The sequence below is a fragment of the Caretta caretta genome, chromosome 19 (genome assembly GCF_965140235.1).
Source record: "Caretta caretta isolate rCarCar2 chromosome 19, rCarCar1.hap1, whole genome shotgun sequence".
Classification (NCBI taxonomy): domain Eukaryota; kingdom Metazoa; phylum Chordata; order Testudines; family Cheloniidae; genus Caretta; species Caretta caretta.
Window position 1 is genome coordinate 7,284,060 of NC_134224.1, and position 12,558 is coordinate 7,296,617.

The 12,558-nt window shown below is 54.7% G+C and overlaps 1 protein-coding gene across 3 annotated transcripts in view; it reads left to right on the forward strand.

The window, feature by feature from the left end:
• Window positions 1-12,558, forward strand: part of HPCA (hippocalcin) — a 21,142-nt gene continuing 8,584 nt past the window's right edge. Inside the window, exons 1-2 of one of the 3 annotated variants that reach the window (XM_048826103.2) lie at window positions 1-148; window positions 2,865-2,901. The gene's annotated coding sequence lies outside the window, so the exon portion shown is untranslated. The remainder of the gene's footprint in view (window positions 149-2,864; window positions 2,902-12,558) is intronic. The other 2 variants (XM_048826104.2, XM_048826107.2) reach the window with 2 other exon arrangements.

Genomic DNA, 12,558 nt, shown 5'->3' on the forward strand with positions numbered 1-12,558 from the left:
CCCCCGCCCTGAAGTTGCTAAGCTCGTGCATTGTAGCCCTGCATGGAGCAGCGGTCGCATCAGCTGGGATGCAGCGCTCGGGCGGGCACTAGGCTGGAGCGCAAGGGGGGGAAAGCAGCGGCCGCCGCTTCTCCTTCTCGCTGGGCAGGTAGGAAGCAGCCCGCGCTCGGCTTTGCCATTTTGATCGTTGCAGGGGAAAAGTTGTTGCAGCCGGGGGGGCGGGGGGGGTGCAGGGAGCCGGGCTGGGGGAGGATGTGGAGGGGGGGATGCAGAGGCAGGGAGCCGGGCTGGGGGAGGATGTGGAGGGGGGGATGCAGAGGCAGGGAGCCGGGCTGGGGGAGGATGTGGGGGGGGGGATGCAGAGGCAGGGAGCCGGGCTGGGGGAGGATGTGGGGGGGGGGGGATGCAGAGGCAGGGAGCCGGGCTGGGGGAGGATAGGGGGGGGAAGGTGTCCTGGTGGTTGGTCTTGACCCCTTTCCCCGAGGGGGTCGCCAGCTCCTGCCGTGCTCGGGGTCTGGAGACAGGACAGGCGGGGGCCCCCGGGTCCCTTTAAAAGAAATCAAACGCTTTCGCCGTAGCTGCAGCGGCCAGTGGCTCTGCAGAGCGGGGTCCCCCCACCCCCATGGCGCAGGGGGTGGTTTCCCCCCGCCCACCTCTCTGACCCCCGGCTTCGAGACCTCTCCTGCCTGTCCTCTCCCGGGGCCGGAGCCAGCGGTCCCGCTGGAAGTGCGTGCGATGGGGGGCGGAGGGGGGGCTCAGGGCCGGGGGCGAGCCGCCTGCATTGCTGCAGCGGGACTCGGCTGTTCCTAGGGGCGAAGCCCCCGCCCTCCTCGGACGGCTCCTGTGCCCCTCCCCGGCAGATCGCCACTGACCCCCCCCCAGCTCCGGGCTGCCGCGATGCCCGGGGCAGGATCTCCGGCGCTGAAGCGCCTCTTGCCCGCATGCTGGCGGCGGGGTTCCCCGTGTCTCCTCCGGGGGCTCGCCGAGCTCAGGCCCGCCTCCCCTGGCGGCTGTGCGCCCTGCTCCCGGGAGCCGCGGGGAAGCCGGCGCTCCAGGCCCGGGGTGGGGGAGTCGGAGGCTCCCCGGGCAGCAGGAGCTGAGCGCTCTGCCCTAGCCCAGGGGGGCTGCTCTGAGCTAGGGGGATCCTGCTGGGGCGGCCAGGCTCGGCTGTGCTGGCTGGAGCTGGGTCTCTCCTGCCCTGCCGTCCTTGAATGCTGGGGGAGTGCCCCGGTTCCCTGGCTGCTCGGACCCCCAGCCCCCTTTCTGTGGGGGCAGGGTACCATGCTGGGCAGGGCAGTGCACCCTTCCTGCCCCGCCCCTGTGCCATGCCCTTCCCCGCTGGGCCAGCTCAGCCCAGGCTGGGCCAGGTTCCTGGAAGCCGGCAGGGCAGCGGGGCTGTGCGCCCCTTGCTCCAGACCACCACTGTTCCCTGTGTCGTTTGAACCAAGGCTTCATTGCTTAATGAGGGAGCAAATCGCCAGCCGGTGCCAATCTGGTTTGAGAGGAGCATGAAGCAGAGCGTCTGGGAGAGGGGGGGCGTTGGATAAAATACCTTGGAGAGCAGCCCAGCCCTCCTCTGCAGCAGGGCTTCCTGGGTGCCGGCATCCATCTGGCCTGCTCCCCCCCCCCCCTTCGTTAAAGAGAATAACTGAGGCGATTCAATCTCAATCTGGGTAGCCCCTCAATCTCAATCTGGGTAGCCCCTGGTCCAAGCCTCGGCACCGCTTCTGCTTCGCCTGCCGCCTCGAAGTGCGTGTACGCGAGCGCCGTGCTCAGGAGCAGCCAGCTGGAGAGCCCAGGTGCCCCTTGTCACACTGGGCTCTGCCAGGCTCGTGTGGGGCAACTGGCGGAGGCAGGTCAAGGAGCTCTCGGCAGATGAGTCTCCCGTGTAGGAGAAGAGGGGTTGGTGCCCCTGCCCCCGAGGATCTGGAGGCCCAGCTACTGCAGAACCAGCAGGGTAGGGGAAGGGCCTGAAGCCTAAATAATGGCCCGTCAAAGGGCTCTGTGGATGGAGACCCTCCCTCGGGAACTCAGAGGGATCTGCTCCCTGGATGAGTGATACTGAGTGAAGCGGTCTCCTCTGCTCAGAAACGGGACTAACTCGGGGGTGGGCTTTTCAGGGATTAACCCTCACTTCATGCTCCCCTTCCATGGGATGCAGACGCAGTCTCATGCTGAGACCTGATCGACATGTAGGTTATTGTAACGCGGGGCTGCCGTCGAAGACCACTGGGGGTGGAATGCCATGGCACACCTGGCCGAGGGTGCTGGCCATGGGCAGTTTGTCACGCTGGGGCGGCTGACTGCACAATCTTCCTGCTTTGCCAGGCGAGGTGCTGCGATCTGTCTGTAAGGCCTGGGATGGCTTGGAGAATGGGCCCATTTTTCCTGTGTGCTAATGCCATGGCGGAGCTGTACTCTAATCACAGTCCCCGGGCTTGTGAGTTTGGGGCAGGGAGCTCTCAGTGAAGGCCCCTCTAGAATCGGACACCCTGTTGGCGGCTGGCTGTGTCACACCAACCCAAAGCCCAGCTGCTCAACAGAGCATTTTGCCTGATGGGCTGGGAGTAAAGCATGCTCTGAGCCGGTGCTAACCCATGGGGGGGCCCTAAGCAGGAATATTTTTGCCTCCCCGATTCTAAAACAGGCAAGTTCTTAGAATAAAAAGTGAATCGGGGGCCTCCTTGAGCTGCTCCGGGCCCTAAGCAATTTCTTAAGCCAGCTCTGAGCATGCTGTCTGTGTAACTCTGGGGCCCAAGTCCATTACACCCAGGCTGCCATGGGGCTGGCTAACTTGGATTCAGGAATCTGGTGTCTGTGTGGCCAATGGATTACTGACCGTCCCTTTAAATTCTTATTTCCAGCGCCTGGATCTCCTGTCCCATCTCTGCTCTTCGGTGGGTGAGTCGAGGATTGACTCCGAGCATTTTGTGTCTTGTCTGTGGTGGGGATGGGTAGCTCAGGGAGGGGGTGTGAGGAGGTAGGCGTGTGCGCGTGAGGGTGTATGTATGCATTAAAGATGTTTAAGTGAGGAAGGGGGTTTTTGCAAGAAAACTGCTTCTAGCAGAGCCTAAATCATCTTCCCAGGGCTGATTTCTGCAAGTCCTGGGCATCTCCCAGGGTGCTGCACATTCCAGTGCTAGATCACTGCGTCCCACTGCTCGTGCAGTGAGCAGGCTTCTTGTATACCTAACCCCCGGAGGTGCTTATTCACTGACTGCATTGAAGGCCTCGTTCGTGGGTAGGCTGTTCCCTGGGCCGGTGCTCAGGAGACGTGGCCGGGCAGCACAATTCAGGGGTGTGTTCTGAATGGCAGTTTGTTCTTGGCTGGAGGTGATGGGGCTGGGCGTACATGTGCTGAGCAGCGGCAGGGCCGTCTAATGTAAAGAGCGTGAGCTGATCCCTGCTCGGAGCAGACGGGCTGGGGGACTGGACAGGAGGGACTCTAGCAGAGAAGTGGGAGCACAAAACAGCCATGGGGAAGATCCGGTGGTTGGCCGGAGTATAAATGGGCTAGGGTTTGGCAGGGTGTCTCAGGGAATTAGGCACCCAGATGCCTTTGCAGTTCGGTGGAAATCTGATTCCTAGGTGCCTTGAAAAATTCCAGCTGGAGCGGGCTCTGTTGTCTGCCCAGTAGGTTGTTCTGTTGAGCCGCACTGGGGTTAGGTGCAGAAAGCTCGCAGGTGCAGGCAGGGAGGAGTCCAGGAAAGGTGCTGAAGTCCCAAGCAAAGCACCAGAACTGGAAAAGGTTCTGTGGAAATCTGCCAGACTCGTCTCTTCGCTCTCCCTCCAAACAGAAGCTGGGAACAGGGCAGCCGCATGGGCAGGCTGAGCCTCTGGTCTGGGCTGGAGGCTGCTGAGCATTTGAGCCTTCTGGGTTCTCGCTTTGCTCAGCCCACTGCAGCTGTGGGAGGGTTGCAGAGCTGATGGAAAATCCTGACATTTTGGTGTCTGTGCAGTCAGTTAAAGCTGCTCTTTAGTGTTTGCTTCGCACAGGGCAGGGAGAGGGGAGTCGTGTGCTGAGAACCCGCTGGGATTCCTGCTCCTCCCAGAGCACTGGGAGGCTAGGTGCTCTTATGCCGAGAACTGGGTTCTAGTCCCAGCTCTGCTGTTCAGCCAAGCCAGCCGCCCTCTGTGTGTGTCTCTTCCCTCCTCTATAAAACAGGGGTGGTAACACTGCCTCATCTCCTAGGAGGGGGCTGAGGCTGACATCTCGGACGGATGTGCGTCCTTATCGGCCCCCTCTCAGGAGCTGTTAGCAGAGACCCACACATGCGTTTTGCTCGCTGAGACCCGTCTCTCTGTGTGTGCCTGGTGTCTGCCCCTGCTCTGGGAATGGGCACTACCATGAGAGGCAATGAGGCTGCGGGACATGGCAGTGGGGGTTGAGGTGGGGCCGGAGGAGAGTGTGGAGCATAAAACTGACGTTGGAAGAGCCTACGGGATGGCAGAGCAGGATCTGCAGGCAAACAGGAGCTGGCTTTGCTGGGATACAAACCAGCCTGCCTTGGAACTGGTTCCCCTTTGCCCTCCATGGCTAGTGAAGCGCTTGACGTCTGTTATCTCGCTATTCCCCTTCCTACCCCTACAGCACAGCCACTGCTTGTGTTTCCCCTCCACAAACGGGAACCTGTCTTCGGTCCTCCCACCTCCCCTCTGAATCCTCAGGGCAGCTCGTTGGCATCTTCCGGCCTGACCTACCTTGGGTGGATGGGGAAAGGTGGCTGACCTAGTCTGCAGAACCTGAAGCTGCAGCAATCCCCTTCCCCTGACTAACGCCTGCCTGCCTCAATCTGTGGGGTTAGATTCCTGTGACTCCAGCGCCAGGCGGAGGCTGTAAAGCATCGTTTAAATATTGATAAGAAGGCAGGCAAAGCCGCTCTTCCTGCATCTCTGCCAGGCTCTGCGTTTCCGTCCTTTACTTTGTCAGTGCGCAGAGCTGAAAATAAACCTTCTCTCGAAAGGGAGCTGACCCAGTTCTGTTAAAGCTTCAGACAGGAGAACTCCCATCCCAAGCAGAGCTCTGTCCACGCGGGCCAGGTCTCCCCAGGCCAATGGGGTATTTAGCGCCTGTTCTAACTGTGGCCTAATGAGTTTTCACCCAATGGTTCCCAAGCCTTGTAGGTTGAGGCTCCAGCTTTGGGAGCATTCTCCAGCAGTGCTGGTGAGGACTGCAGCAGTGTGAATGGACCAATGGCATCAGTGTTCCTAAAATTGCTGGGATTTTCCACGTGGTCGTTCTAATCTCCAAAGCATGGGATTTCCATTGGGTAGGTTCTGGTGGGAGCGTGTTTTGTGTTCGGCGAAAAAGCCAGATGCCTGCAACATCCGTAAGACGTAAAGGTTGAGTGAACTTTAAAGAGAACTGTTCATCTGATCCTATAAAAAAGGAAACAAAAAGGCCCCAGTATGCCATGCTCTGCAGTTGATGGGCAAATCGCCTCATTAATAGTGGAGGGTGGAGAGGAAACGCAGCAAGGGGTGGCAAAACGTCAGGCATGTGTGCAGATGACCGTTATCAGCAAATTTGCGGATGATACTAAACCGGGAGGAGTGGTAGATACGCTGGAGGGCAGGGATAGGATACAGAGGGACCTAGACAAATTGGAGGATTGGGCCAAAAGAAATCTGATGAGGTTCAATAAGGATAAGTGCAGGGTCCTGCACTTAGGATGGAAGAACCCAATGCACAGCTACAGACTAGGGACCGAATGGCTAGGCAGCAGTTCTGCGGAAAAGGACCTAGGGGTGACAGTGGACGAGAAGCTGGATATGAGCCAGCAGTGTGCCCTTGTTGCCAAGAAGGCCAATGGCATTTTGGGGTGTATAAGTAGGGGCATAGCGAGCAGATCGAGGGATGTGATCGTCCCCCTCTATTCGACATTGGTGAGGCCTCATCTGGAGTACTGTGTCCAGTTTTGGGCCCCACACTACAAGAAGGATGTGGATAAATTGGAGAGAGTCCAGCGAAGGGCAACAAAAATGATTAGGGGTCTGGAACACATGAGTTATGAGGAGAGGCTGAGGGAACTGGGATTGTTTAGTCTGCAGAAGAGAAGAATGAGGGGGGATTTGATAGCTGCTTTCAACTACCTGAGAGGTAGTTCCAGAGAGGATGGTTCTAGACTATTCTCAGTGGTGGAAGAGGACAGGACAAGGAGTAATGGTCTCAAGTTGCAGTGGGGAAGGTTTAGGTTGGATATTAGGAAAAACTTTTTCACTAGGAGGGTGGTGAAACACTGGAATGCGTTGCCTAGGGAGGTGGTGGAATCTCCTTCCTTAGAAGTTTTTAAGGTCAGGCTTGACAAAGCCCTGGCTGGGATGATTTAATTGGGGATGGGTCCTGCTTTTGAGCAGGGGGTTGGACTAGATGACCTCCTGAGGTCCCTTCCAACCCTGATCTTCTATGATTCTATGATTTCGGAACCTAGAGAAGATGATCCTCAAGAAAACTCCAGAGGGACCTAACCAAGCGAGGGGCATGGACCACCCCATGGAAAATGAAATTCACTGTTGGCAAACGCAACCGCGCGTGCTGGAAAGAATAGTATGGATGTACGTCGTGCTGTCTTCTAAATTAACCGACACAGACCCTGCACATCTCTGTGCATGGTGTAATGAGAACCTCCGCTCTCTGTTGTGTAGTGCCGGTGAAAAAGGCAAACAATGGTCAGCTGTATAAGGAATAGGATCGAAAAGAACATGGGATAATGAGCAAATCAGTTACTTTAAATGGGCCATAAATCCTCATGCTTCTTGGCACAATCCAACCCCTAACTGACATCTGGTTATGAACAGCAGGGCCATCAGTTAACCACATGCCTCCAGCACTGGAATCTGAATGATGGGCCTTTGGTTCAGAAATATTCAGAAAGAGATCAAAGGGCAGCTCCTCCGGTGGGGGAGAGTATCAACGGAGAGAGGCCTGAGCACAGAACCAGGAACCAGGAGTTTTTCCTGCCTCTGATATTGATTCCCTTTGTAGCTTTCGGCCAATATGGAACAGGCTTTGAATGCTGGAGTAAGCCTCTGGCAAAGGAGATGATCCTGTTGCCAAGGGGCTGGACTGGGAAGCGGAGGCTTGGTTCTGTTCCTAGCTGTGCCACCAATTTGTTTTGCAACCTTGGGGAAGTTCCTTAACCCCTTGGTGCGTCAGTTTCCCATCTGTCAAAGGAGGGCAGTCCCTGCCTCACAAGGATGCCTGAGGGCTAGCGAGCTGACTCTGTGACGCACTCTGGAGAGGAGGTGCATGCACAAGCAAGTGTAACAAGTAGTGGATGGCGATTGTGGTGTCACACACCCGGGCCGGTACAAGGAAGGCAAGAGCTAGTTCTCACTTGTCCTTCAGAAACTGGAATGATGGAACCTCCTATTGGAGTGGTTCCCTTCTGCACGCAGAGTTGGAGTTCTTTGTTCCGAACTGAGGACGGCTCAGGGGCTGGGGGTCTCTGTCCTTGTCCTGCAGTAGTCCCTCGGTTCAGTCACCCCACCCAAGGGGCCTTGAGATCTTCAAGCTTAGGTCAGCTCCTGTTCTTCCCCAGCTGGATTATTGATCCCGCTTTAGCCAGGAGTGACACCTGGCTAGTGCTGCACTATACGGGAAACTGCACTGTCGAGAGCTGCTTAAAAATAAATGAACTGAAAGCGTCATAATGATAGTAAACATGGCTTTAACTGTTGGGAAGCTGCCATCTGGACAGTCAATGTGGGTCAAGGCATAAATCTTATCTCCCTGTTGAAATGAATGGGGAAGCGGAGAATTGGAAGGTTGTTGTGAATTTAGAAAGAAATAAGACTTCATCTCTTAACAACTTGGCAGTTCTCTGAATTCCTCCCCCTCCCCCAACTTATTCCCCTGGCAGCTGCATTTCCTAGGTATTGTTAGTCCTGCCTCAATGCAGAGAGGAAGGACTGGATTGCCTCTTCCAGCGCTGGCTGGTTTATTTCTGGTGGGTGATCCAAGCTGAAGTTTGAGTCAAATGGCAAGCTCCCGTTGAGACCCCAGCCCATGTCACTTCATGATGACACTGAACCAGTGACGGGTGTGCCTGAAACTCTTTAAATTCCCTTTCTCCCTGTATGTTCTTGGCTGAAGAGCTACCAAATATTCAGTGAGTTGTGAGCATTCCTCTCAAATTCAGCAAAGGGCATCGCAACCCTGGTCCCCCTGCATTGTGAGGACTGCCCCGCACCCCATGCCCCTAAACTGCATCTCTCTGGATCACGTGATGGAGATCCCTGCCCTGGGTTGGCTTGCAGAAACCCAAAGAGTGTCCCACCCTGATGCATGGGAGGGGGTGCAAGGAGGGAAGGGGGGAAATGTGAGGGGCTGGCTCTGGTGGTGCTGAAATCATCTCTAAATTGTGATAATGAAGTGGGAAAATGAGATCTGTGGTACCAGATTCTGAATGGAGGAAATTCCTGTGGTAAGAGGTCCCTGCATGGATTCTGAATGAGATGCACCCATGCTCCTGGCCTGAATTCATGTTCCTCTTAAACTAAGGGGCAAACAATGAGAGAGACCATCCAAGCCCCTGCTCTGCAGGACATGGTCTTTCTTCCTTCCCTGTCCCCGTAGGTCTGCCTGGGCTTGTTTCCACCACCTTATGTACAGGTGTACGGGCCTCTCCTCTATCACTGCATCCAGCTCAGTCATCTGGGCGATGACTTTCTGAGCTTTCCAGTCTGCTGAGTGCATGGAGCTTCGTGTCTCCTGCTTGCTCTGTGTCTCTGGCAAACAGCTCCGGCATCCTCCTTCATTACTTCCTAATTGAACAAGTGGCTCATTGAGCTGGACATTCGTGGCGCCCTGGAGAGACGACGTGGGCACTCTGAGTGGAGGGAGCAAGGTTAGAGAAGCCAAGCAGGCAGGAGCTGACGTGGCTGGCTGGCCCACTGGCTCCCATGCTGGCGACTGTTCAGATCACACACCTAGACGCGCTGCCCCAAAGATTCACGTTAAATTAAATGTACAGAAAACTAACTAGGAAAAATAACTCTTTTCTCTAACCAATTAATAGGCCCCAATCTCCCCACCCCCTCTCTCATCCACCATGGAGTCACTGGGGCTTCTGTGGGGAGGCAGAGGACTGCCTGCGTGGAGCTCCTTATACGATTCTCCTCATGCCCTTGGACCCTGATCCTGCAAACACTTCTGGCCAGATTTTTCCAGCGCTCAACTCCCATTGTTCTCAGCGCGCGTGGCACTCACAGGAGTAGTCCTGACGTTCAGTGGGACTATGTGTGTGAATAAAGCTACCCACCTGCTTGAAGTGGCTGCAGAATTCAGCTCAGCCCAGCGATTGCTTCCTTTACAACCCATGTATACAGCATAGCCCCGCAGATCCCCGCCCAAGTGATGCTTTATCTCTCCTGGGGCTGCTTTTATTTTTTTATTTTTTAAAGACAAACCCTTTTAGTGATTGCAAAATGTAAAAAGCATGTTCAAACCCCCTCTGCACTGCGCTGGGCAAACCCCGTATTGCGGGAAAGCCGCCCAACCATACACAGTTGAGGTCTGCAGGACAGAGCCAGTCTAACTGCATCCTTGATATCATTTTCCTTGTGCAGCTGTGCTTGAATGGCACATTGTGCAGCCATCGCTGCTAGAAATAGGCGGAGAGGGGAAATGAATATGCTCAGAAAAGCCTTTTCTCCCTGTCTCCCCCCCCAAAGGAAAGGACTGGGTTTTTTTTTCCTCTGACAGATTCTAGTTTTAAATCCTTGAATCCAACTGGGGTGGGAGGAATACTGCACATGTATTCTATGCTCTTTTCAGGTAGAATTTGTCAGACTGACACCCCCCTCAGTATTAATATGACAGTAACGCCTGGAAACCCAGACTGAGATTAGGGCCCTAAAGTGCTAGGTGCTGTACAAATACCTAGTGAGACAGTCCCTTACACGGTACTAGTTACAGTGTAACTAGACAAGGGGAGGCTGGGAAACAAGCGCAGTGATTAACCAAGGTCATGCAGCAGAGCCAGGAACAGAACTGAGGTCTCCTAGCTGCCACACCAGCACCTTATCTGCTAGGCCACCTGGAGAACACTGGCAACCTCTTGCACAGAGCTGCTGCTGGCTCCGATTGTATTCCGCTCGTGCTCTTGTGGGGGACAGACCAATGTAAACAAACTGGCAAAATGTGACTGTAAACATCAATATTTAACTGAGCAGTTGCAATAATCTGAAACCGGGACGAAAAAGCTCATCCACGTTGGGCTAATATTAAAGACTTTTAACTAAGTCGCTGATTTGGCATTTTAAAAAAACCTCTGCTCACCTTCCCCCAGAGAGTGACTCTTTGTGAGGAAGGAGGTGGCCCATGAGGAGTCATGCTGTGATGGATTTGATAGTCACCACATTCCCCTTGGTGACATCTGCAAGAGCCTGTTCTTCCAAACAGCTGAGACCCAGAAGTGGGCTCACCCACAGAGTGGGACATCTTTGGCTCAAAGTGAGTCTGATCTCACGTGCCTTGCCCACCTGGACCCCCTGGGAGTCATGAGCACCCAAGAAATTAAGACTCGGGCTTCTGGTGGTAGGCTTCTTTCACTTAGGGCTGCCTCCCTGGCATCTGTCAGTCGCAGAATGGAGAGGTGATAAATGGGACCAACATCCTCCTTTTAACAACTTTGGGTTCAGCTTTCCAACCCCTGGTCCTTGAATGGCGCCAGTTGACATTGCTACTAGGCAAATCAAAACACTGACTCATGCATTTGCTTCCCTTCAAGGTTAATGGTTTTGTTGCGTTTAAAACTCTGGTCCTGTTTTCCTCCAATCTAACCTTACACCCAATTAGCTTTGCTTAGAAATCTGTCTGCTCCCTGCCTGGCTCTCCTCTGGAGAGTCTGATTTTAATAAGACACGCCAGAGTGTCTTTTATGGCCAAAACAATGCTGTCTTGACAGCGAGTAGCACTTAGCCTATGGTTCTGTGTCTAACAGCCGCCATGGCTCACTGTCATCAGACTATAATACGTACTCTGTTGGCTCGTTGCTTCCTTCAAGACTCCCCCGTGGAAAGGACGCATGGTCGTCTCCTCTCCAGAGGATGCTCTCTGCTCTTTGGTTCCTCTTCATCTGTCTACCTTGCTGGTAGAACTGAAATTCCTTGCTGGGAAATGGGCCGGGGGGGGCACTCTGTTTCCTTGGATTGGTTCCATAACACCTGACTTAGGTGTGGCTTGTCAGGAATTCCCTAAAGAGCCCAACTGAGTGGAGATCCTCTGTGAGGAGGGGGAGATGTGCAGCCAGAGGGAAGTGCACCGACCTGATCTCCCCTTTCACGTCCAGTCTGGGTTATAAATGCCAACACTCTGTATTTCCCCAGCGCCTTTCATGGGGCAATCTCAACACACTGCACAGCCGGGGGGAGCCTCCCAGATCAGTCAGTTTCACCCTCATTTTGCAGAAGCTTTGAATAAATGACTTGCCCAACCACTTACGGTAAATTGGCTGCAGACCTGAGAAGAGAACCCAGCGTCCGTGAGCGTCAGCCATGTGCCCACCCCATCGCTCGCGTTGAAAAGACTCTGTATCCCCAGAGCTACCTGAGTGCTGTGACTGGTCCTGCTGCTTGTGCCCAGATGTCAGGGGCTCGGAATGGTTGATTGCACCCCGGCACTGGGAGGGAAAAAGGCTAAATTTAAGGGTAATTACAAGAGGCTGCTTAAGTTTCCAGTGAGGAGAATAAAAGGCTCTGGCTGCAGAGAATGGACAGAAAAGGTCCAGTGGGAGGTAACGAATCCAAGTGTTTCTGTCGCACTAACCGAGGAATCGCTCACTACACAGCAAATGGCACTTGCTTCCTTTGATCCTTGGTGCAGTGTTAATGTCTCAGCTTCCTTATTCCAGCTCTGCGCTAGTTTTAATCTCTGCTCCCCAGAAGCGTTGGTCTGTTCTCTGCACAGTCTCGGGATGTTGCGCTCTGTTCTTAGAAGCTCCTAGTCAACCTGGAAGGTGGGGTTGGGGGGAGGGGGAGTAATGGGGATTTGGAGAAGAGCAACAAAAACGATTGAGGGGCTGGCTAATGGGGCTAGAATTCAAGGAGCCGAAGAGGGCTAGCATAACCAAATGACCAGGGCGTGGGTGAGGGAATCATTTTGGGTGGCTCCAGGCTGTTTTCATCCTTATCCCTTGTGACATGTAGGCTGACTACCAAGGAGGTGGGAGCGTGTGGGTCCCTAGCAGAGATCAGGGTCTTGAGTCTTTTTCTTTGTGGGAATTTTCCCTTACTCCACAGGCCCCTGCTCTCCAGGTGCGCTCAGCGGTTGGGGTCTGGACTCCCCCTCTCTGGGATTGGCAGCCTTCTCCGAGCAGAGCTTGTACCTCCTAAGCAGGGTTGATCTGTTTACAGGGCTTTGGAGAGTGACAGTGGCCATGATTAATTACTTGGAAATCCCTGCGCTGCCCAGCCCCTCGCTGGTCCCTCTTGCACAGCGGGCAGGGGGATGGCAAATGGCACATGAGCATCCCTGCTGGCTCACCAGACGCAGGCCTAAAGGCAAGTGGTTAATGGGGAGGGGACATGGAATTAATTCAATGGCCTTCTGTCCTG